The sequence below is a fragment of the Callithrix jacchus genome, chromosome 8, assembly GCF_049354715.1.
Source record: "Callithrix jacchus isolate 240 chromosome 8, calJac240_pri, whole genome shotgun sequence".
Taxonomy (NCBI): Eukaryota; Metazoa; Chordata; class Mammalia; order Primates; family Cebidae; genus Callithrix; species Callithrix jacchus.
The window spans coordinates 63,258,375-63,283,765 of NC_133509.1; the positions used below are offsets into that span (position 1 = coordinate 63,258,375).

The 25,391-nt window shown below is 35.7% G+C and overlaps 1 non-coding gene across 1 annotated transcript; it reads left to right on the forward strand.

The window, feature by feature from the left end:
- The first annotated feature begins 24,736 nt into the window (after positions 1–24,736).
- On the forward strand, positions 24,737–24,843 carry LOC118145227 (U6 spliceosomal RNA). The gene has a single exon (XR_004730355.1). It is a non-coding gene; the product is annotated as a U6 spliceosomal RNA (small nuclear RNA).
- Positions 24,844–25,391: the final 548 nt, after the last annotated feature.

Here is a 25,391-nt window from a genome sequence, read left to right on the forward strand (position 1 = left end):
AGACAGCATTGATTGAGGTCAAATTTGATTCTGCACATTTTTACATATTTGGAAATACATAAAGCATTAATATTTATTATCTTGATTCTATTCTCTTTGGTGATTATCACAGTGTTGCAAATATTATAAATCATACTGCTATATCACTAGCAGTAGATGTGAAACTGCTGATCAGTTTCTAGACTTTTTAAAATTGTATCTATGTTCATAAATTGTAAGAAAACAAGACAATCCCTTTTTGTTATTTGAGATGGAGTCTTGCTCTGTCACCCAGGCTGGAGTGCAATGGTGAGATCTCTGTTCAATGCAATCTCCACCTCCCAGATTCAAGTGATTCTCCTGCTTCAGTCTCCTGAGTAGCTGGGATTACAGGTGCCCACTACCGCCATGCCTAGTTAATTTTTTTGTATTTTCAGTAGAGACAGGATTTCACTATATTGGCCAGGGTGGTCTTGAATTCCTGACCTCTTGATCCATGTGCCTCGGGCTCCCAAAGTGCTGGGATTACAGGCATGAGCCACCATGCTGGGCCCTAAGACAATACATTTATAATTATGTGATTAGTAAGAATATAACTGAATTTTGAGCATAACTTCAAAAGAAATGAGGGACAACTTGATAAAGCAATTCAATAATTTAACTGCTGTAAAAAGAACAGTAATCAGTTAATCTACACATTCATTTGTACTGAATTACCAGATTTGAATCAAATGTTTAAAAATTGGATGATGATTAAAAGTACTAGCTGATGAAGTTTGAAATACTTGGGAAATTATAAGTTTATCTAGGACTGCTCATGATACTTTACTACAATCTGGTAGAGCAAATTAAAGGATTATTTTCTTGGCTTTGGGCAAACCAATGTCAATGCAAAACCCAAGAATTTCACTTATAAGAGACTGAATTGAGTTCATGTTTAGCAATAAATTCAAAAACTGTAAATAAAAAAACTAATTCATATAGGTGGACATCCCTTTGGAGAATATTAAAATTGTTCAGTGAAAAATAGTGAAACTTGTGAAATAGAGTATTAGTTTGAAAGAAAAGTGATCTCACATTTTGAATTATTCTTTTTATACGTGTATTGTCAACTAATATTTATGAAGAGAAGTGATGAGTCTGTGTGTGTGTGTGTGTGTGTGTGTGTGTGTGTGTGTGTCTATGTGTTTCCTTATTCAGATGAAGAACAGACAGGTGAAAAGTTTTTGTAAAACCAATATTTTTATTGATAAGAGAATGCAAATACACAAATTTGGGCTAACTTTTCACAAATTAATTCTAATCACTGATGAGAATATATTGTTGTTGTTATTGTTATTAATGCATATCTTTGATGCAAATTCACCCAGGTTTTACTATCTTGCTGCTCTTGTTAAGCTTTATCCCACAGGAGAGAATTAACTTTTTCTTTCCTTTTGAATCACTTATCTTTAGATTGGTCATACCTAACACATGAAGCACTTTTCATATGAGAATCATGGTATAAATTCTTTTCAAAAACCTCTCTTTTTAATCCCACTGACGATGGATAACACAGTATGGAATATGTGCAAAGGGAAACTCCAGAAATCAAGTTCTTCTGGATGCTAACAATGCTTTCCCTGGGCATAGTGAGAAGGGTCTCAATTAACCCCCTCTCCATGGTCTAACTAGACAGAGGAAGCCCTTTAGCCACCAGCAATGGAGATTCAATAAGACCACTTCACTGGAGGTTTAACAAAGCTCCTTCCAGGAAGCAAACCAGAAACTCTAGTCAGATTGTAGAATTGTTCAAACATTGGGGTCCCTGCTTTTACACAGCACAAAATTGTGTAATGGCACCAGAGTCTTCTTAGCAAGCTAACAACCCTATGGAGCAACAAAAATCAGGATAAAAGTCATGGAGTTTCTGATTGAAGCTGAAGTTGATTTGCCATTTCAATTCTTTCTTCAAGAAAAGTATCCTATTAATCTGCATGGATCTTTTTTGAAAAAAAAAATGTTGTTCAAATGATTGCAAGGGAGAATGAATGAAACTTTTTTGCTAAAAAGAAAGCATTCATTTAAAGTTTTTTACTTCTCAGACATATCAGGGCTGGAAATTTCTGAAAGGGGTATTTCTCAGGCTTCTGTTAGTGCAAATAAAGTCATACAGAATCCTTTAGAACTGGTAAAACCAAGGGAGGATTGTTAAGAAAATCACAGGGGTCATAGACCTGCAGCAAATAGGCCTTCCTTCTCTTAATCAGACTTCAAAGTGAGTCCCACTGGGGAGGGAGTCGGCATAAATTTCATTACCTAAAAGTTCCTATTTCTTGTTAAGTCCCCTCTGAGGAGGGACAAAGCTAAATAACCAGCATGACTTAGGTCAGAAGCACTGATACCTTCTGAATATTAGGGATCCTGGAACAGTCATATGAGCAAGGAAGCCAGCCTGTGCCTCACCTTATTAATAAAAAGAAAGAGAGAGAGAGAGAAGAAGAAAGAAAGAAAGAAAGAAAGAAAGAAAGAGAAAGACAGACAAGAAAGAAAGAAAAAGAAAGAAAGAAAGAAAGAAGAAAGAAAGAAAGAAGGAAAGAAAGAAAGAAAGAAAGAGAAAGAAAGAAAGAAAGAAAGAAAGAAAGAAAAAGAAAGAAAGAAAGAAAGAAAGAAAGAGAGAAAAGAAAGAGGGAGATCAGGTTACAGCAGCACTTTACTGAGGGAGCTTTTACAGCATATTGCAAAATATCTAATGTCCTAGCTCCTCCCATCAGTTCTTTGGTGTGTAGAAAGACCATATATCTCCCCTTCCCCAAGAGCCAAGTGCTTAGTTGGTATCAGTTCCTTGCCCTTCTACCTTGCTTAGGTCAGGTTGCAATATATGTTATTATTACTTTTTAACTTTTACTCTTAAATAAGGTAGGAAAAGTAAAAGCAGTATCCTACAGAGGACACATATAGTGGTAATTTAGCAAGTAGAAATGTCATGAATATTAATCTGAAATTTTCTATGCAGCTTACATACTATATAATCCATGCTCCTTTCTAGCTTTTCTTTCTCATTCAGTTTGTATCCAACATCTGAAAATTGGTGCTAACATTTTGAGAAAAATAGCTTCCTGTTTTTTGACTTCTAGGATCTGTTCAATTTACAAGATTCTTTTATGTTCTACTCTGAGATATTTGCTTATATATAGAGCATTGGAGTAATAAAAAGATATATTGTTGAAGTATGTATTAAGATATTTTCAAGTTATCCATAGTGCTATAAAAATTAAATTCTAACAAACGCCTAATTTTTTACTATTAAAAACTAAGCAGTAGTGTAACACTACATTTCAGTTAGGGTTTTGACAATCCTACATAGCTACACAATAAATAAAAAACAAAAGGCGTATGTAAACTAAGCACAGGATGCTTTTATTCATAAAACAAAAGATAAGCATTAAATCATAAAGATATTTTATAAATGGGTATATTTAAAATAAGATTAAAAATATATGTCATTTTATATAGCACATATTATGTCTTTTTTTATTGTAAGCAGCAAATAATTCATAATCCACAATTTTCCCTGAGAAAGGAAAAGATGTTATGCATTGTATTTGTAGGAACTAAGGTGATGTGATGTGATGGACTTGTTTTAGGTGATATACTTCAACCAGGGTGGAGAACCTCTGTATTTTGCCTTGCTGCTCCAGGAAACAAAATAATCCTATGCACTTTCTTAATTTTTAAAAATTTTAACTGATAGGTACTAATTATACATATTTATAGGATACATTGTGAAGTTTTCATATATGTACACATTGTATAATTACCAGGGTAATTAGCATATCTATGCCCTTAAACATTTATCATTTCTTTGTAGCAAAAACATTCAGAATCCACTCTTTTGGCTATGTTGAAATACACAATACATTATTACTAACTATGATTATTCTACTCTGCAAGAACATCAGAACTTATTCCTTCTATCTAATACTAACTTTGTACCTGTTGACCAGCCTCTCCCCATTTCCCTTTCCCCCCTTCTCCCCAGCATTTGGCAGTTACGGGTCTACTCTCTACTTCTATGAGAGTAACATTTTTAAGATTATGTATATAAGTGAGATCATGCCAAATCCCACCTGCTTTCTGTATCTGATGTACCTAAATCTGTCACTGAACTTCTCCTGGACAATTGCTATTGAATCAAAAGTTCTGATAAACTGAACTTACCATGTTGCTACCTGATAACTTTAAAGCAATGGAAAAATAAATGACTGGTTATAACTATTCTTTTCAGGTGATATTAAAATACTAAGGTATTAAAGATGTTTTTTCATAATAAGAGTCGTCCTTTTTTCCGGATCAGATACAGTAAACAAGAATCAAACACATGCAGAAATATGTAATTTAAAATTTTATGTTGCATTTCGTTGAAATGTTAGCTGAATAATATTGCTTTGGCACATATGTTATATTCATGTCAATATGTTTCATATGCTAAAAAGATCTGTGCAAGAGTGCCTAGTCTTCCCTGTTTACAAAAGAACTAAACAGCTGTGTAAGTTCATGAAAGAAGAGAGGAATTAAATTAAGAAAGTTCAGGACCAGTTGAGATATTCAACCACACATATCTCATGAATGCTGTGGTCAGTAAATAAAACATACTTTTGAGGATAATATTCATAGGATCCTCTAACTAAGAAGAAGAACCATTTAGTTGAACTAAATGTCAACTCTTTCTTTCTGTAAACGTATGTTAAATTTCTTCTATTTAGATTCTTTTTTAGAGTCTATTTTGCCAACATGTTAAACATATAATAATATTAAACTTAAAATAATATATCTACTCACTGAATTACAGTGAACATTATGAAATGCACGTTAAGGTATGACACTTGAGTATAGAAAGAATACTAAGGCTTTTTATATTGCTAAATTTAGGTCCAGATTCTCAAATCAATTACTAGATTTAAGACCATATAAATATACACAGCAATGGAGGAAAAGTCCACTGGGAATATTATAATAGCCTGCTAACTTGCCTAAACTTTTCTGAATAGTTTTAGATTCAAATTTTGCCATAATACCTTAAACTTTTTATTGCCATTATTTGTCTAATTTTAGTCAACATACTTTTGCCTTCTATTACTCATTTATCTTCGTAAATTAATTTTCATCAATTCCTTAGAAAAATAAATAAATAAATATAAAATAAAAAGCCACAGCAGAATGGATAGCTCAACCACAAGTTATCTAGAGCAGTTTGAAGATTTTCTCCATCAAAATGTCCTCCACCTGGCTGTTGCAGTTCCTGCAACCTACAGTAATGTATCAAATATTTCTTTTTTTTTTTTTTTTTTTTGTGAGATGGAGTTTTGCTCTTGTTACCCAGGCTGGAGTGCAATGGCTCAATCTCGGCTCACCGCTACCTCCGCCTCCTGGATTCAGACAATTCTCCTGCCTCAGCCTCCTGAGTAGCTGGGATTACAGGCACGCGCCACCGTGTCCAGCTAATTTTTTGTATTTTTAATAGAGACGGGGTTTCACCATGTTGACCAGGATGGTCTCAATCTCTTGACCTCGTGATCCACCCGCCTCGGCCTCCCAAAGTGCTGGGATTACAGGCGTGAGCCACCGCTCCCGGCCACGTATCAAATATTTCATTACGAAGACTTTTTAAGCATCTATGCTACCAGAAAAAGACATTAAATGCCAGTGGTTTGTGCCTAAATATTGCAAAAATAAAATGGTTTGCTTTACTAATAATATTGGCTCTGCAGCAATTTACCTCAAATATGCAAATGAAATAAAGCTTATGTTATAGTTTCTTTATAAGCTGTTTGTTCGTTTTTTCTGCATAGTCAACAGTTAATTACCTTTTTCATAAATATTATTGAATATGTAAAATGTATACTGCTTTGCAAGAAGTGTCTTTATCAATGAAACCTATTCAGACATATTGGACAGCAAAAGCAGTAGCTCCTATCTTTGGATCTAAATAGTCATTTCTTGTTTGTGATCCTATAGGATAGGATTTCCTAGCTGTTAAGTGCCTTTTTATTTCTCTGAGATGATCTTGGAAATGAAGTGCTTTAGATTTTTAGTTTATCTTGATACAAGCCAACATATTCCTGCAGAACATTTTGGTTTTATATCTGAGAGCTAAATTACTATATCCTACTAGATGTTGTGCTATCAAATTCTAAAAAATGATGACAAGATAATTGTTAATGGGACTTTATATTATTATCTAATACATCTTATCTAATATATCCCATATAAAGTTTGGACTGGGATAAATAAAAAATTTTCTGAGTGATATTAATGGGTATATGAACATTTTATTTTTGTTACCACTAAATATTGAGTAATTAATATGTTGATAGCACTGTGATAAGCATACATGGATACTGCTTCTTGTTATGTTTATGATTATAAATGTTATACCAAATATGAATAAGACAGTTTTTGTTTCTAATTTTTAAAACATGAATTGGTAATAGCAGAGATACATTTTGCTTTTATTTGCAGTAAAGAATTTTATTCTATAGATATAACTGATAGAAAGCAATTTATTGCATTTAAACACATGGATGAAAATGCTGCCACATATAGTGACTGGGAGTTATTCTGAAAATAAATTACTTTAATGATGGGGGAGAAAACCCCAATGAGGAAGTCATGAAGTGGAACCAGACAAAACTCTCCTAGACAACAATGAAAAACCTTTTAAGCATGAAGAAACTGTAATGTAATGTGGCACTTGTAGGTACATTATGATAAAACATCCAGGAGCCAGTAAATTTTTTCATGCTGTCAGAGTATTCAACGATACATATGAGCTGTCGTACTTCAGCCATCAACAACCAAAAAGGCTTAGCATTTTAGAAAACAACTCTCCAATAGAAACAATTCAACTTCATACTTACAGGCATATGGATACTAACAGATTAAGTAAAATAGCAGTTGTCATTCTCTGAATCTTTCCCACCTTTTTGCCACCTCTTTTGACCAGATCCCTATACCCTATAGTCTCAACATTCTCTTTTTCTGTTTCATAAGACTGAAAGAATGAAAGAAAGAGAAAGATGGAAGAGAGAGGGAAATGAAGAATGAATCGGAAAAGTCAACTACTAAAGGCCAACAAGAGTGTGTGCCTCTCAGAATTCTTGGTGATTCTTTCACATTCTGTTAGCATTGGATTTTACTATTTGTCAACTGGAGAAAGACAAGCAGAAAAGAAAAATACTGAGAAAGTGTGTGTGTGTGTGTGTGTGTGTGTGTGTGTGTGTGTGTGTGTGTATCACATTCCCCATGTTATGCTTTAATTTGCAGGAAATTCTAGAGTCAGTTTGCATATAAAGGATTAATATGATGTCATCTTCTGCACATGAAGTCAAAAGAATCCAAGAATTTGTTCAATGGAAATAAGATGGCTCTATTAGTTTGGGCCTTCTAAACTCCCTCATTCACCTCCCTTCCCAACACACACACACACACACACTCTTCCTCTCTCTCTGTCTCTCTCTCTCTCTCTCTCTCGCTCTCTCGCTCTCTCTAATATATAAGATTTAGGATTTGGGTTTCTCTAATGTTTAGCATTAATTCTATTTTATGCTTCTAAGTTCAAAAATATGAAAAAATATTAGATTGGTGAGCTGGATCAATTCTATTAATATAATTTCTTTTACATTTCATAGGAATTCATTCAATATTCTTAAAATATAATGATGTATATCTAACAATTATTAATTCTTCAACATACTGTCCATTATATCTTCCTTCCCTCGAAGAAAGCCCTTTCATACTTATTGTTTACTTTTCATTGTAGTGTACTTTTACAATGCCAGTGTCTACAGATAAAGTATTCATGAGAAGTGATTTCACCACAGGAATTTCAATACAGTTGGTATAAAGCTACAATTATATATGTACAATTTTAAACATATACATACATAAATTTAACATGGTCAAAATATATTATCTTATGTATAAAGATGTTTTTCCTTTATAATTCTCACTCTGAATGTGTAGAGAGTTAACAATGTATTTTCTCTGAGTACGAGGAGTGAATGGTTAGAACATTTATGTAATAAATGCTTCTCAGAAGTATATTTACTAATTCTGTGTGTCAAGATGTAAGCAAGACACAGTTCTTGTCTTCAAGAAGCATATAGTTTATAAGGAAGAGAGAGAAAAATTTTAATTCCTTGATATTCAAAATGTGGTTTATAGACCAACATCTGCGTATGACCTGAGAACTTGTTAGAAATGCAGAATCTCAGAGCATATTCCAGACCTACTGAATCAACATGCATTTTCACAATATCCCCAGGTGGTTTGTATATGCATTAGAGTTAGATAATCACCCCTCTAATCTGAATCTGATTAGGGTTACTTCTATAATATATAGGGGAAAGAAAGAGACGGAGAAGTTTAAAGAAGGAGGGGTGGCATTATGGGGAAGAAATATGCTGTTACCTGCACTTTTTCTTCACTGAGAGATACCACTAGTCAGGCACCTTTTACTAGCATAAAAATAAATGTTTTCAAAGAAATATTTGTTTTTTGATGTTTCTGTTTACATATCATTGGGGAAAATAGTCATATGACTGTTTCTAATGTCAGTTAGACAGAAATTGGGTTATATAGACCCAGATCAAAAAGAAATTTTACCTTTCATTTTATCCATTGTAAGGTTTGTAGAAGAAGAAGTTGGCCAAGGTGGCTTCTAAGAATAGCTTTGCCAGTTAACGCAATTCCTCAGTTATGAGTGTGGTGACAATATAGGTGACTTTTCTACTTCCAAATCTCTTGCTAGGTCACATCTAAGTAGAACCAGTTCTTATAAAAGTTATCATTTGGAAATTAAGGCATTTCAAATTATTTTCATGTGTTTGCAAAGCTTCAAATAGATATGGGAATCAAGAATGTTACCACAAGCTGGGTGCAGTTGCTCATGACTGTAATTCCAGCACTTTGGGAGGCCGAGGTGGGAGGACTGCTTGAACTCAGAAGTTTGAGGCCAGCCTGCCTGCTATAGCAAGACCCCATATCTACAAAAAAAAAAAAAAAAATAGCAGGGCATGGTGGTGTGCATCTATAGTCCTGACTATTAAGGGGGCTGAGGTGGGGGGTTCTCTTAAAAAAAGAAAAAAAACCCAGCACTTTGGGAGGCCGAGGCGGGTGGATCACGAGGTCAAGAGATTGAGACCATCCCGGTCAACATGGTGAAACCCCATCTCTACTAAAAATACCAAAAAAAAAAAAAAAAAAAAAAAAAAAATTAGCTGGGCCCGGTGGCGCATGCCTGTAATCCCGGCTACTCGGGAGGCTGAGGCAGGAGAATTGCCTGAACCCAGGAGGCGGAGGTTGCAGTGAGCCAAGATCGCGCCATTGCACTCCAGCCTGGGTAACAAGAGCGAAACTCCGTCTCAAAAAAGAAAAAAAAAAAGAAAAAAAAAGTCACAGTAACCTATTTTGATCACGTCTATTTGTGCACATGAACACCTTGGCCACTATCCCTTTGCTTCCTTCCATTGTTTTCACCATCCTGGATGCTGATTGTAACCAGAAGGGAGGCATCCTTGGAATTGGGCATATTCTCAATTTGCTTTGGATTTGCATATTAAATTGGTGTGTTTGAACTTTATCTTTTCCACTTGAAATACCAGGAAAGGGATTCCTTCTGATACGTTTTTCTGAATGTGAATTTATGTACATATAAGTGACATGTAAGAATCATATATAAGGGGTGATAAAAATGTGTGTTTCTATGATTCCATGGGTAAAATATAGACACAAATATAAAAACAAAGCCTTTACTTCACAGAAAACATTGGGTATTAAATTATTTTGAAATAATTCTTGCTAACTCTTAAGAGTACTAAATTTACTTGTGATATACTCTAGAAAGGTGGTGATCTTTTGTGATATAATAATATTTATTATTTGAAGCCAAATTAGGGAAACAAATAGTTACAAAAGAAAAACCTGGATTGTTGGAATTGGATTCAGTTATTTTATCAATAATGATTTGATATAATTAGGCATATGCACTTTTAGCTTTTGTATGTCTTTTTTTTCTATATATGTTTTCAGATCCAATTGTAACTGGGTTAGAATTCATTGCCACTGGTTATGTTTTACATCAGTTCAATTGGGGTTTTCTTCTTGGGATGAAAAATATTCAGAGAGAATTGCTTGAACAAAAAAACTGACTCTTTAAATTTAAAAAGGTTACTATATTTTTACATAACATATAAGAATATCTTACAAATACTGCAATTTATTTTCTAACAAATTTTAAATGTCCCAATAATTAATAGATGATATTTCTAAATATCAAGTCCAATTAATCTTCTTCTAAACTACAACCCCATTATTTGATACTTTTGTAGGATTATTCTAAGTAGTGACTTTTATTGTAAATATATGATTAGCATTAATTCAGCTGATACAATAGGCCTTATAAATTTATCTTCTTCAAGTTCCAGTCATAAATTTATTAAAGTTAAAATCTATTTATATTTAGCTAAGAACTGGTGCTTGTTCAACTGGACTCTAACCAGTGAAACAATCCACTTCAAGAGTTTTCTGAAAAGGGAATTTAATGCAAGGAATTAATTGCAAAGGTGATGGAATATCTGAGAACAGTAAGTGGTAACAACAGCGTGACCTACAGATTAACAATATCCTTAGACAAGGGGTTACCTTTGATGACACAACCATACTGGGCATATACTGTGGAGGCTGGAATCAGAAGAGACAAACTGCTTACGGAGGGTTATTCTAAGCACTTCCCTCCTCCCACCCTCCATCTTCCACCTTTCATTTCCCATTGACTGACCAAGCCAGAAGTCAGCTGGCTTAGGAGCCCAAGGAAACTAGTCTTCAGGGATCAAAAGATTGAGGAATGGATCTGCTGGCAAACAGGCTCAAGATCTGAAAAATAATTTTTCAGGTTTTTATAAACACATGTAAAAACTCAAGCTTTAAAAGAAATTTGTGGCATTAGGAATACACACTTTGCCGTCAAACCTAGCCCTCCTAAGAAATCTAGCACTTGCATTTTTCATTCATCAGAGAGGGCAGTGACTAGTAAAAGAAATCATAGCAGAAAAAGAACTATATTAATCAAAGCAATTTCTGGTGAAAGGAGGCATGGAAATCTCTAAGCAAGTTATAGAAAGAAAGCTATACTTTTCAAACCTCTGAATTGAAAACAAAGCTTCAGATGATAACTATATGATTTTACAAAGATACCTCAAATTGCCCAGGGAAATATCTCTCTTTAGAGTAATGTTTCAGCCTATTTAAAACAGAAGCTAGTCGAGAAACTAAACAAAGATGCTAGGATTGGACATAGAAGACAGATGAATTTGGCTGTTATCCATGTAAGAATAGAAGCCAAAATTATGCTGACTAAAAATGGAGCCAAGCGATGTCATATAGATTTGAAAACCATGTTGTGCCAAGGAAGATGTTAATGTTTTTCAATTTTCAGGTTTAGTAAGGATCATAAATTGTTTGATTTCTTAATCTAGTTTATGTATCCTAAATACCTCTGCAACTTCGCAAGGCCCTAATTTATTTCCTTTATTATTTTAATTATAGATATGACAGTTTGGTCTACATTTCAAGTCTGGTTAGATGGGAGGTATGTCCTGGTATATTGGCTAATTTAGGTATATCTTACTGATTTAACTGCATGATTTATCAGATGCTAATGACTCATTTGAGTGAATATATTTTAAAATTGTGTATACCTTTTGCTTAGACTAGTAATTGGGTCAGTCATGCTCTTGAAGGAGTCATACTGGGAGCCATACTTTACCAGGGTCAGAGGGTTCAAGGGATGTTTTCTCTTCTTTGTGCTCTGTAACTGAGATAAAGAAGAGAGGTAATCTTTGCTTAGTGTAATAATGGAGAATGACTAGACCAACAAAAGATATGTCAGAATCATTTGCAAGCGTAAGACTTATGACAGTATTTGTGAACCTGTTTGAAAGCTCCAATGCACATGCATCTGTATACAATTTTGGGCCTAATAACATTTCCAAATATTTTAAGCCTCTGAAATTCTTATTACAACATTTGGTATCATTGGATAAAAAATGCTGTTTATCTATAAAAATAATATTTCATCAATTGTTTAAAAGTTGCCAGGCAATTGTTTAAAAGTTGCCATTATTTTTTATAAGTCTGTGGATGATAAAAATAATTAAAATTTCCAGAAAATAAACTTCATAATAATTTGTAATTATTATATATATGCAAGTACCAAAGGTATATAAAATAGAACAAGGTAGCAGAATTTTAAAAGTAGCATGACAAAATAAAGTAAATGGGATTAGAAAAATATGTGTGTGTGTACTGTAGTTTGTTTTTATCATTAGCAAATGCAAAACAACCCAGAAAGTACCATTAAATGCTCAAGTTATATAAGGCAGTGTTAATAATAATAATATATGCCAACATATTTTGTAATTATTACAGAATAATATATGTGCAACTTATTATAATTATCTCTTTTGAACTTAAACACGCCCAAGAGAAAGAATAACATTCAATTCTGTCATTCATGTTCAACTGTTCTACAATCAGAAAATCTAGCTAAGATTTGAAAACCCACATAACTGTCCGTGAACATATGAATGGATAAAGAAAATATGATACACATACACAATGGAGCGCTATTTAACCATAAAAACAATAAGTCTAGTCAACTGAGACAACTTCGATGGACCTGAAGATCATTATGTTAAGTGAAATGAGGCAAGAACAGAAAGACAAACATCACATTTTCTCACTTATTTTTTTATATCTAAAAATCAAAACAATTGAACTCATGGTCATAGAGAGTTGAAGGAGATACTATTTTATCTTAAAAAATGGTATCTCCTTCAACTTTAAGGCCTTCTTTTCCACTTCCCCAACTTCCTGAAGTTAATGAGGCTTTATTACTATATTTCACATTAGAAGAATTCAAACCACTTCTCAGGGATTGGGTTCCCCAATTTAAGAACCTGAAATCTACCTAAAAGTCTTAAGATACCATCTGCACCATATGTGCTATTATCTACTTATGTTAGTCTATTCAGGCTAATCTAACAAAACCTCATAGAGTAGGTAGTATGTAAATAACAATTATTTCTCAGTTCTGGAGGCTAGGAAGTTCAAGATTAAGGTGACAATAGATTCAGTCCTGGTGAAGCCCTGCTTCCCAATTTATAGACAGTTGTCTTCTCCATATAACCAGAGAAGGACAAAGGCCAAGAGCACTCTCTCAAGCCTCTGCCATAAGAGTGCTAATCCCATTTATGACAGCTCCACTGTCATGACCTAATAATTACCTCTCAACAGCCCTACTTCCTAGTAACATTTTTGGAGGCTAGGATTTCAACATGAATTTGGGGGGAACACAGATATTCAGTCCATAGTGCTGTTCCTTGTTGACTCCTAGTTAATAAGGACAAAGTATGTCAACGTTACCAGACCACACCCCTGAATTATTCACACAGTGTACTATTCCTGTTTGTACTTTCAGACCTGAGAATATTTCTGGTAATGTCTGTGGTCCTAGCATCTTGTCTTGCCCATCTTCTCCCTCATCCTTTCTGATCATCTACAAGTTAATTCTCCCACTCTCACTTGTTGCAGCTCCCATTCTTGCTGACGTCTGCTTTGGGTCAATTGTGTGAGCATACCGGCAGCAAGCTTCTTAGTGTTTACTCATCCTCTGTCGCCTCATCTGACTGAGCTCCCCTGATTGTATAGCAAAGGTACAGGCTTGGAAGGCATGAAAATGTTGACATATAGAGAAGTGTTAAATACCTGGAGGTGACAAGAGTGCTGTGTTTAGAACACAAGTGATGGGAGATAACATTGGTCCTGGAGGTTGGGGCTTATTACAGAATTGAGGGTCATCTGAATCTAAAACTTGTGTTTTTGATTGTTCACCATTATCTCCTCCAGCTGGCCTGTTAAATGTCATCTATAAAAAAATTGTTCAGGAGAGAGATCCAAGATGGCTGATCACTAGCAGCTCGAGATAGTAGCTCCCAGTTAAAGCACAGAGAATGAGAGGACACCACACTTTCAGATGAATTTTTGTCACTCATGGACCAGAAGATTCCCAGTGGAGGAGCCCCATGGGTCACCAGCGAGACTCTTGTGGCTGGCACAGCGGTTTTGCCAGCGCCTCGGTGCAGCAGCTCTTGGTGCAGAGTAAACGGGACTGGTTCCCCTTCTGACCGAGGAGCTCGGGGAAGGCAGAGTCACCTATTACGAACTCAAGGAGGAAACCAGACCAGAGATTCATGGGCAGAAGAGCACCATCAGTCTTAACGCCACTGTTTTGGCTGGTGCAGTGGGTTGCTCAGATTCCGGCACTGGGAATCAATAAATTGGATGTCCACTCAGAAACCTAATTAGAAAGGTGGTAACTGTAAAGACAACAGATAGAAAAATTTATAACGAAGGGAAGAAACCAGCCTAAAAAGGCTGAGAATACCCAAAATCAGAACGCCTCTCCCTCTACAGAGGATTACAGTTCCTCATCAGCAACAGAACAAGGCCTGATGGAGAAGGACTATGTTCCATTAACAGAAGTAGGCTTCAGAAGGTGGATGATAAAAAACTTCTGGGAGTTAAATGAACTTGTTTTAATCCAATGTAAAGAAACTAAGAACTTTGAAAAAAGGTTTGACAAAATGCTAACAAGAATAGACAATATAGAGAGGAATATAAATGAATTAACAGAGTTGAAAAACACAGCACGAGAACTTAGTGAAATATGCACAAGTTTTAATAGCCGAATTAATCAAGCAGAAGAAAGGATATCAGAGGTTGAAGACCAACTTAATGAAATAAAATGAGAAGACAAAAATAGAGAAAAAAGGATAAAAAGGAATGAGCAAAGTCTCCAAGAAATATGGGACTATGTGAAAAGACCTAATTTACGTTTCACAGGTGTACCTGAATATGACAAAGAGAATGAATCCAAGCTGGAAAATACTCTTCAGGATATTATTTAGGAAAACTTTCCCAACCTAGCAAAGCAGGACAATATTCAACCCCAGGTAATACAGAGAACACCACAAAGATATTCCTCAAGAAGAGCAACCCCAAGGCACATAATCGTTAGATTCTCCAGGGTTGAAATGAATGAGAAAATACTAAGGGCAGCCAGAGAGAAAGGTCAGGTTACCCACAAGGGGAAGTCTATCAGACTTACAGCAGATCTCTCATCAGAAACCCTACAAGCCAGAAGAGAGTGGGGGCCAATATTCAACATCCTTAAAGAACAGAACTTTCAGCCCAGAATTTCATATCCAGCCAAACTATGCTTCACAACTGACGGAAAAATAAAATCTTTTATGAACAAGCGAGTACTCAGAGATTTTATTACCACCAGGCCTGCTTTACAAGAGCTTCTGAAAGAAGCATTACACATAGAAAGAAACAACCAGTATTAGCCTTTCTAAAAATATACCAAAAAGTAAAGAGCATCAACATAAAGAAGAATTTACATCAATGAATGGATAAAACAGCCAGTTAACATCAAATGGCAGTAATCCTAAATTTAAATTGAGTAAATCCTCCAATCAAAATACATAGCCAAAACCCAACTGTATGCTACATCCAGACCCATTTCACACGCAAGGATACACAAAGACTCAAAACAAAGGGATGGAGAAACATTTACCAACCAAATGGAGAGCAAAAATAAATCAATAAATAAAAAGCAGGAGTTGCAATTCTCACATCTGATAAAATAGATTTTAAAGCAACAAAGATATAGTGGTAAAAGGATCAATGCAACAATAAGAGATAACGATCCTAACACCCAGATACATAAGACAGATGAAGAGACTTAGACTCCCTAGACTCCCACACAATAATAGTGGGAGACTTCAACATCAATATTAGATAGATCAATGAGACAGAAAATTAATAAGGGTATCCAGGACTTGAACTCAGATCTGGAACAAGTAAACTTAGTAAACATTTATAAAACTCTCCACTTTAAATACACAAAATATACATTCTTATCAGTATCACATCACACCTACTCATAGGTTTAAATGAAATATTGGTTGGCCATTATTAAGCACAATTATTGGCATAAAAGGGGTTTTCAATACCCATTTTTAGAATAAAGCAACATTCCCATTCTCTCTCCCTCTTTTTCTTCCTCTTTCTTCCTCTCCTTCACTTCTTTTTTCTTTCTTTCCTTCTCTCCTTTCTTTAAAAAACAAAACAAAACAAAAAAACCCTGCATTGCTCAAGGGTCAACTGCATAGAGAAAAAAAGAAAAAAAAATCTATAATCTAGTTTAGAAACTAGCTTACTCAAAGTGACAGAAGTCTGCTCTACCAAAGTTTACAAGGCAGGCATTACAAACTTATCTACAAAGACTAGATGGTAACACAAAACTGTAACTCTCTTATACTCAGTGATACAGTAGCTCCATGTTAAATATGGAGCTCCAAAATCTGGAGAATAGACATACCATCTTAACATGGCTGCAGATTGTTGTCACAGGAAATGCCAAGCAACATTGCCTAATATTCTCCTATCACAGAGCTCCTGGAAGATTCTTCCAGAAATCCTGGAGGTCCAGATGTTAGTTACAAACAAACATTTAAAACTGGGTCAACACATTGAGAAACAAATAAATGTCTGCGCTCCATATTTGACTCTCCAAGAGACAGTTTACAGTCTCTGTTAGAAGACTTACATCACTTCTTTTTCTAAGACTAGACAAAGAGCTTAGTTCACAACTGAATTACACTTAAAAACAGCAGCAAAAACAATAATGCTGCTTAAAATCCTTCAGTGGCTTTCAATTCTGGTTGATGTGAAATCCAGCATTCTTCATAGCCTAAGTCTTCACATGATCTGGCAACTTCCCAGTTCCCCAGCTTCTGAGCAAGCTGCTGTCCTCTTTGCTTGCCACGGTCCACCTATAACAATCTTCTAGCTCTCCAGAAATGTTAAGCTCCTCCCTTCTCAGTTAGTTTCACATTATTGCTTCTGCTTAGAATGTCTTTCCTCTTCTTTTCAACTGTTGAGTTCTTTTTTCTAGTTTTAAATTTCTTATTGGTGCACAGTATTTGTACGTATTGAAGAGGCACATGTGATATTTCATTACATGCATAGAATGTATAATGATCAAGTCAAAGTATTTAAGTTAGGCATCATCTAAAGCATTTATCATTTCTATGTGTTCCAAACATTTCAAATCATCTCTGCTTGGATTTTGAAATATAAAATACATTGTTGCTAATTATAGTCACCCTATTATACCATAAAACATTAGAACTTATGCCTTCTAAATGCTTGGTATTCACTAATCAATCTCTCTTTATTCCTTCCTCTTCCCCCAACACCCTTCTCAGCCTTTAGTAACTATCATTCTACTCCCTACCTCCATGAGATCAACTATTTTTGCTCCCACATGTGAGTGAGAAGATGAAACATTTGTCTTTCTGTGCCTGACTTCCTTCGTTTAACATGATGACCTCCAGTTCCATCTATATTACTGAAAATGACATGATTTCATTCTTTTTTATTGCTGAATAGCATTCCATCATAAATGTAATATATGTACATGTGCACACACATGCATGTTCTATAGCTGTACCCACTGTTCCATAAGGACAAGGTCTGTCTTCATGGAGTGGTGTGACTTCCACACAGTTTGTACTACTCATTAGTTGAATAACGAGATGAGGAATTTATCCATTTCTAAATTCTGTATTGGGTTTAGCATTTATTGGGATATTTAAACAAGTCAGTACCTGTAACATGTTTAGCTCAGTGCTAGGAATATAGTAGTGGCTCAATTAAGGGTTAGAAATTCTTAGATGTGTGTTTCGACTTCCCTGGTTAGAAATGGAAAAGAAAAATGACACAAATGCAGCTTATGTTTTATAATGCAATTTCCATGATCTCTTAGAGTGGATTTGCCAAAAAGCAGACCCTGAGGCTGTATGTAAGTGCAAGGTGATAAGCCCAGGAAGCATAGACATGGATAGGAAGGTGAGCCCGGAAAAGGAGACAAGCCAGCAAATGGTATCTTAATAAGTAGATTACCACTGGGCTCAATCTTGCTTGGGACTCTCTGAGAGACTGTGTTGAACCTAATTTCAGGGTTGTCCCATGAACTGGCAAGAAAAATGGCTTATTTATATACCACCTTCTGTCCTTCACTGCATGGGACTTGTGCTTTGGAGCCATCCCTGCCAATAAGGAGTGCCAGAAGAAACTTTAGGCTTTTAACTACTTGATTTAGCTCATTTTGCCATGAACTTTAAAGTTATTTCTAAGAATCACATGTACTTTCTCCATAATAAATGTTTATTTTTGCTAGCATTATCTTAAATTTGTACAATGTTTTTGAAGGAAATTTGGTAATGTGTAGCAAATAAACAAATACACTTTGATCCACATAAGTCTACCTCAAGATGCTTTTCCAAAGGCAATAATTGTGAATATGTGCTAATATTTTTGTCTTATTTTACAAATATAATAATTCTGGTAGACATTTAGAAAACACTGAAAATACGTACGAATAAAAGTTATTAGCACTGCCACAACACAAAAAATAACTATATTAGAAATAATTTTTTAAAATTGAAATTACACCATATATGCTAGAATTTTCTACATTTTTAAATGAACATTTTCTCATGGTTTTAAATATTTTTCATAAAGTTCATTTGTAATAATGTGTTGTCCTATATCATAAAACATATTTACACACAACATACCGAATTTTCAACAGATACATAACACTCAGTTCTGTAACATTCTGTCTAGGGCTGAGTATCCAGCAAATAGGGGTGGGGAAGGGCAACTAAAGAAGACAGGAGTGAGTGTGAAACCAAAATACTTCCTTCTTTAATAAATAGTTCAGGTTGACTCAGATGTTTGTTGTGATTGGGGGTCTCAGGTAGTCTTAGTTAACTAGCCTCCCCTGGGGCAACTTTTCTTCTTTGGTCTGATTCATGGCAAAGATGAGTCTTTTTTTCTTTTAAATTGTACTTTAGGTTCTGGGGTACTTGTGCAGATCAAGCAGGATTGTTACATAGGTACATACATGGCAAAGTGGTTTGAGGCCTTCATCCCCCCATCACCTATATCTAGTATTTCTCCCCTCGTTATCCATCCACACCCCCCACTGTCCCTCTCCTAGCCCCCCTCAACTGTCCGCAGTATGTGATGCTCCCCTCCCTGTGTCCACGTGTTCTAGTTGTTCAACACCCGCCTATGAGTGATAACATGCTGTGATCATTCTCAGCAAATTGACATAAGAAGAGGTGAGTCTTAGATGACATCTGCCTCTCCAGTGGTTTATTCTGGCAGTGCTTTCACAAGACATGAGCAGGCTGATGGCATGGGTTAGATATAATCACATGGTCAGATGACCAACTGACCAGGAAGGTCTCCATTTGGAGATAATTTTCAGAATTTGGGGGATTCTTTTTCTTTTGTTATAACTGTATGCAATCTGAGTCAGTTACCAGGTATTTTTTTCATAAAGGGAATTTGAGCCTATTCTTTTTAAGGTGAGCTTTGTTTTAAGGTTTATAAAAGTTGCAGCTATGCTGAGATCGACTACTCTTCTGGAAATCCCCTGCTTAGTTTCACCATACTTCTAAGTGATATGTAATGTCATCCCTGCAAGACACTTGAGTGGGGCTTATGGCTATCGTTATTCTTATAGCCGAGGAAGTCTCTTGTAGAGTACTATAATATTTGTGTTATAATGTTGTCGGTGCCAACGCTGCATGCCCTATAGTACTTCAGTGGTTTTATCACAATGTATTTCTATGACTTCCTCCTCTTCTCACTTCAACTTCTTTTGTGTGTGTGGGTCATTTTCCATACCAATGGCAACTCAGCATATGATCTAGAGACATCTATACTCTTCTTATTTTGTACCTTCTACATTTTATGCACATTTCTGACTCCCACTTTTCCTCTCTTTCATCTAGGGCTAGTTCCTCCATCTTTGCCCTGGTTCCCTTTTTATGTACACAGGAACACTGATGCTCTCTAATCAGCATTTAAACTTGTGAAGTATCTTCTGTCTTAAAAGAAACTAAAATTCTCTCCCCATATTCAAGTTCTCTAGTCACTAATTCAATTGTGTTTCTATTCACAACAGAAAATATTATTTATTTATTTGTTTGCTTATTTATTTATTTATTTTCTGAGACTAAGTCTTGTTCTGTCACCCAGGCTGGAGTACAGTAGCCGCAAGATCTATGCTCATCACAACCTCCGCCTCCTGGGTTCAAGCAATTATCCTGCCTCAGCCTCCTGATTAGCTGGGATTACAGGCACATGCCACCATACCCTGCTAATTTTTGTATTTTTAGTAGAGACAGGGTTTCACCATGTTGGCCAGGCTGCTCTTGAATCCCTGGGCTCAAGTAATCTGCCTGCCTCAGCCTCCCAAAGTGCTGGGATCACAGGTGTGAGACACCACACCTGCCAGTTTCCTCAATTTTAATTTTTTAATTTTTATGGGTACATAGAAGGTGTATTTATTTATGAGTATATGACATATTTTGATACAGGCATACAATGTGTAATAATCACAGGGTAAATGGGGCATTTTTTTATTTCTTTATGTTACAAACATTTCAATTACACTTATTTAAAAATATACAATAAGCTATTGTTTCTCATCCTGCTGTGTTAGCAAATACTAGATAACTATATATTTGTACCCATTACCCATCCCCATTTCTAACTATATTTTTGTACCCATTACCCACCCCCATTTTCCCTCCAACCCCACCACCCTTCCTAGACTCTGATAATGATCATTCTACATTTTCTCTCCATGAGTTTAATTGTTCTAAATCTTATCTCCCACAAATGAATGAGAACATATGAAGTTTGTCTTTCTTCAGTTTTGAAAAGAGAGTACTCCATTTACTGTCCTTAATTTCTCATCTCTTATTTATTTCTCAACCTTTCATGACATGTCTCCTCCTGTCTAAGTGACCTGCTTCCAGCAAGGGTTAGTGAACCACACCCTTATATGAAAGTTCAGTTGTACCTGAACGTAACCTTGAACCTGACAACGTTTTTCTTCTCTTTTCTTTTTCTTTTTTGACGAAGTTCTGTTTTGTTGCCCAGATTGGATTGCAGTAGCCCAATCTCAGCTCACTGCAATCTCTGCCTCCCAAGTTCAAGTGATTCTCCTGCTTCAGCCTCCCGAGTTGCTGGGACTACAGGCATCTGTCACTACACCTGGCTAATTTTGGTATTTTTAGTAGAGACAGGGTTTCATCATGTTGGTCAGGCTGGTCTCAGACTCCTGACCTCAGGTGATGCATCTGCCTTGGCCTCCCAAAGTGCTAGCATTACAGGCATGAACCAACCGCCCAGCCAACAGTGCTTTTCATTCCTCTTGGCTACTATAATACTACACTTCTTATTTTGGTTTGTCTTATTTTATTTTTTGCTTTGTTTTGGGCAGGCTCTAGCTTCTGAGCTCCCTTTGTATTCTCTTGATCTCCATATTTGTATGATTTCTTCCTCTGTCTGCTCCTTAAATCTTTCTGGTCCTCAGGGATCAGTGCAAGGCCCTTTTAAGTCTCATTTTACACGTGCTACTATACTTTCAAAACCTTAGATTTTAGTTATTTGTTAATTACTCCAAATCTGTAATCCCATCTCACTTGCCTTTTCTGAGCTCCATGCACATCTACTCATTCATTCAAAAATAAATCTCCAGTGAAAGCCTATTCTGCCCAAGCAAATTGCTACATGCCGAAAACACCATGATGAGCAAGGGACAAGAGCTTCCATTTTGGTGGTGAATACGGCCAACAAATAAGTAGGCAAATAAACAAACAAAGGGACTAAGAAACAGCTGTGGTCAAATACTCAGGGAGATAGTTTGGATGGAGTGGACTTGAAGCTGAGAAGAGTTAAAACCAGGCAAAAATGCCCATTCAAGAAGATCCCATGATGAAACAGCAAGCACAAATGCTTTGAGGAGAGAAGTTGATGAGTGTGAGGAAGTAAACAGTGATCTGAGTATGGATGTGGTCATTAGAGTAAATGCGGTAGGACACGAGGTTGAAGAAGTAGCTAAGAATCTCATAGTTTTTTGTGGGCCATAATCTGCAATTCAGATTTTACTTCAAAGACAATGCAAAGCCACTGAATCATTTTTGGCAAGAAAATAATTCTTTATCATTGTTGTTGTTATTTTATTCTTTTTAAGAACAGTTTTATAGTCATAGAAAAATTGAAAAATGGTACAGGGATATCCCCATATAACATCTGCTCCTTAAATGCATAGGTGCCTTAAAACAAAAACTTTTTAATTAAGTAAAATTCAGCTAGGTAAAACTACAGATACTACTGACTTTTTGTAAGTTGAAGACATCCATGTAACTAGTATCTGGGCCTAATAATGAAACATTACTCCTATCCCAGATGTCCTCTCAGGTTGTCTTCTAGTCATTACCTGTCCCCTGCTCAGAGTAAGCACAATTCTGACTTCTAACATGGATTAATTTAATCTGTTTTGTACTTTATATGAATGAAATTATACAGTATGTGCTATTTTATGTCTGGCTTCTTTTTATATTCTGTCTCTGAAATTATCCTATTTCACTATGTCTAGTGATATTTTCTCCATTCCCAGGCTTCAAAGTATTCCATTGTGTGAGTATTCTGCAATTTATTTATCCATTCAAATGAAAGTGGGCCCCTGAGTAATTCCCAGTTTGGGAAAATTATAAACACTGCTGTTAGAAGCAATTTAGTACATGTCTTTTGTTGAACATGTGCATTCATTTGTTGGGAATATGTCTAATAGTGGATTTGGGGGTAAAATTTTATGCATATGTTCACTTTTATTAATATATCCTTTGTATGGAGCGATTATAATATATATTGTATATATAGATGCATATTTAAATATACACAGATATATATGTATATATTTAAGTATTTATTTGGAAAATATTTCAGATGTACAGAAGAGCTGCAATAATGTTTGAGAGAACATCCATACTCCTTACCCATAATCAAATATTGCTAATATTTTGCCCCATCTTCTTTGTCATATACTTTTATTTATATAAATTTTACTTTTTCTTTATTATATGAGGGTAACTTACATACATGATTGTATTAGTCCATTCTCACGCTACTATAAAGAACTGCCTGAGACTGGGTAACTCATAAAAAACAGAGGTTTGATTAACTCACAGTTCTGCATGGCTGGGGAGGCCCCGGGAAACTTGCAATCATGGCAGAAGGGGAAGCAAACACATCCTTCTTCACAGGATGGCAGGAAGGAGAAGGGTTGAGCAAAGAGGGAAAAGCCCTTCCTAAAACCATCAGATCTCATAAGAATTAACTCACTACCATGAGAACAGCAGCATGGATGCAACCACTCCCATGATTCAATTACCTCCCTCCAGGTTCCTCCTATGACATGTGGGGATTATGGTAACTACAATTCAAGATGAGATTTGGCTGGGGACACAGCCAAATCATATCAATAATGCTCTTTTACTTCTGCATACTATACTATGTGTTACCTAAAATTAAGACTTTTAGTTACAAAACCATAGGACAGTTATCCATTTAGGTAAATTTAACATTGATATATAATATTTTTCCTAATCTTTTGCTGGTATTCCAGTTTTATTAGTTTACCTAATAATGTCTTTTATAGCATTTTAAAATTCCAACATAGGCTGAAATATTGAATTTAGTTTTAATCTTTTATACTCCTTTATTCTAAGACAGTTACTCTGCTTCTTTTGTCCTTTATGACATTGAAATTTTTAAAGTACAAAATCTCACTTTTTAGTAGAATAAGGACCACTTTTAAGTTCTTTGATAATTCTCCGTGGTTGGTTTCAATTTATGCAGTCATAACATGCATAATTGATGTATCCTTTTCAGGTTAACTCACAGAGATATACAATATATTTTTGCTCCCCTCAAGGTTGCCTGATTTCTCCAACATTATAGTTACTAGTTTTTTCCTTGCCACTAAACAATGGGGGTACATCTTTTAATATAATGCAAATATCTGTCTCCTCATCGAAATTCAGGAAAAAATTAAATGGCCTGGTACAGTGGCTCACACCTGTCATTCCAGCTTTTTCGGAGGCCAAGGTGGGTGGATCACTTCAGGCAAGGAGTTTGAGACCAGCCTGGCCAACATGGTGAAACCCCGTCTCTACTAAAAGTACAAAACTTAGCCGGGCATGGTGGTGCATGCCTGTAGTCCCAACTACTTGGGAAGCTGAGCCACCAGGAGGCGCAAGTTGCAGTGAGCTGAGAGTGAGCTGCTGCACTCCAGCCTGGACAAGAGAGCAAGACTCTGTCTCAGAAAAAAAAAATCTACCCCTTCTAAATTTAGCATCAGTTGATGATTCCTGCCTGAAATAATCTTTAGAGTGATATTTGCAAGGTGATAATTTTACAGCCCTAACACTCCCTTTATATTTATGAGTCAGCACTTGACATTCTACTATAAACAAGAGTCCTTCTTTTGCCTTGTATATTTACTTATAATTACATGATATAACTTTAAAGGACAATTTTGATTGCTGATTGTGGTTTAAGTATGGTGAGAGTAGAAGGAAGAGAGATCAATTATCTGAGTATGATAAAAAGTTCAAGAAAGAGATAATGTCTCCAATAAGAATCAGAAGGGAATAAGTGGGTAAATTTGAGATATCTTTGGACTTCAAATAAATAAGATTTGTTTAGAAGTATAGGATGAGTGCTCACTTCGGCAGCACATATACTAAAATTGGAATGATACAGAGAAGATTAGCATGGCCCTTGCACAAGGATGACACACAAATTCATGAAGCATTTCATATTTTTAAGAAGAAACTGGCAGCAACCCTTACTGTTCCGCAGCCCCTGCGGTTGATCCACAGGCAAGCAGGGTCCAGAGTGGACCTCCAGCAGTCCTGCAGCAGAGGGGCCTGACTGTTAGAAGGAAAACTAAGAAACAGAAAGAAAGAACTTCATGGTCAACAAAAATGACATCCACTCAGAGACCCCATCTGCAAGTCACCAGCTACAAAGACCACAGGTAGATAAATTCACTAAGATGGGAAAAAAACAGCACAAAAAGGATGAAAACACCAAAAACCAGAATGCCTCTCCTCCAAAGGATCACAACTCTTCATCAACTAGGGATCAAATATGGATGGTGAATGAATCTGATGAATTGACAGAAACAGGCTTCATTCAGAAGGTGGGTAATAACAAACTTCTCAGAACTAAAAGAACATATGCTAACCCAATGCAAAGAAACTAAGAACCTATAAAAAAAGGTTAGATGAGATGCTAACTAGAATAAACAGCTTAGAGAAGAATATAAACAACTGGATGGAGTCCAAAAACACAACACAAGAACTTTGTGA